This window comes from Brassica oleracea, unplaced genomic scaffold, assembly GCF_000695525.1.
Source record: "Brassica oleracea var. oleracea cultivar TO1000 unplaced genomic scaffold, BOL UnpScaffold00641, whole genome shotgun sequence".
NCBI lineage: Eukaryota > Viridiplantae > Streptophyta > Magnoliopsida > Brassicales > Brassicaceae > Brassica > Brassica oleracea.
The window spans coordinates 44468-46428 of record NW_013617431.1 but is presented as its reverse complement, the minus strand read 5'-3'; positions in this window follow the sequence as shown (position 1 = coordinate 46428).

Genomic DNA, 1961 nt, shown 5'->3' with positions numbered 1-1961 from the left:
TTTACGACGAAACAGTTTTGTCGTTACGTTACGAGGAAATAACGATGACTTTAGTTTTTCACGTAAATTCGTCGTAAACTCGACGCAAATTTACGAGGATTGTTTTTCCTCGTTAATTTTCGTCGTTAAGCATGTGTTTTCTTGTAGTGTTTCGTTACAAAGGAAGCTATTACAAAGGAATCTATCAATTCCCAAAAGGAGAGAGAGAGAGATTATTTAAGAGACAGTAGTTATTATTTTTCCCGTAAATAAAAAATAAATAAAAATCTTGTATTTCCTCTGACGCAATTTGCCCTAGGCAGAATGCTGAAGCGGAGAGCTGTAGAGATACCAACTATCTATTTAATATAATAAAAGCACCATAAGTGAGAAATATCTTCCCTAGAGTACTACTTCAACCATATTTTATTATAATCAGTTATATGTTTAATTAAATTTTAATTTTAAAAAACATAAACCACACCTGAAACCAAAATCTCTCGCACTTTTTTAGAAGCTTCTTATGGCGGAGACTTTCCTCAAGTTTTCTCTTACTCTTCCCTACTTTTTAATTTTTACTTATTATTGTAATTATGTAAAAACAGTGAGAGAGACTCCCACTGCACCTGCCGTAAGACCTCTATAGACAAATATATAATATAAAAAAAAATTATGTCCCGACGTTCTTCCGGTCCAGCATTCTTTTTGCTCACTCGATAGAGGCTTCATTGCGAGAGCCGGTCCAACATTTATTTGGGCCCCAGACAAAAACTCTTTTGAATTCTTAATATTTATATTTATTTAAATTTAAATATATTTTGAATTTATAATTTTATTTGAATAGAAACATTAAATACACATTTGAAATATATAGATCTAAAACTTATATTTTTAGAGAGGAAGATGAAAACCATGAATGATAATATCTACAAAAACAAGATAATATTGTGAGAAATACATGAAAACAAATCAACAATTTAAACAAAAGTTTTTCTTTACGTTCAAAGAATTTAGTGAGAAATGAGAGAATTTTATATAGAATTGAGAGAGTTTTAGAAACTTATTTAGCTATTTTATAGAGAGATTGTATAAATTTCATTTATATAGGTAGTCAAAAATTGTAACTAAGTTAAAATTTACGACACTGTAGACTTTTTTTGAAGTCTATTAAAATTAAAATTTTGGATTAAACTTTATTGTAAGTTTAATAGATTTTTTTGGAAGTCTACTATGATAATTTCATTATTGTTGTTCATTCTTTATTATTTTAATAATTGAATATATGATCTTACAACTTTTGAATATTAGTTTGAAGATTATAATTTTAATTTATTCATTTAAAAACTAAAATTAATAAAAATTATTTTTGATTTTTGTAATCTCAAACTGTTTTCGTTTTGGTAGACTTATATATATTTTCAACACATGGTTACCAAATCAATATATATTCTTGTAAATTGTTCAATTGTATAAAATCTTAATTTGTATATTTATTTTTATGCATTTTTAAAATTAAATTATTAGATCAAATTACGATATATACTAGAGAACAAGTCTACATTGTAAACTTTTTAAAAGGTCTACATATGGGTATACTTATTTCAATTACGTGTATACTTCCGAAAGACAGAATCGTAAAATACATTTATGGTTTTTTGTTTGGTCATAAGGGTTAACTAGATCTTGACCCGCACAACCGTGCGGATGATTATTTTTCATTTTATATATATATAACTATTTGATTTACATGATTAGTAGTATATTCTTTTAACATTTACCATATTACTAATAGTTTAATTTAGTATTTTAAAACCAACAATTTATATAGTTTGCATGCAGTAATTTAATTTATTGTTTCAAATTATTAGTGATATCTCTATTATTAAAACGTGGACACTAACTACAACTTTACATTATATGATATTTACGACAAATTCTGTTCAATTTAATATGAACTTAAATATTAATTTCCTATGATTATA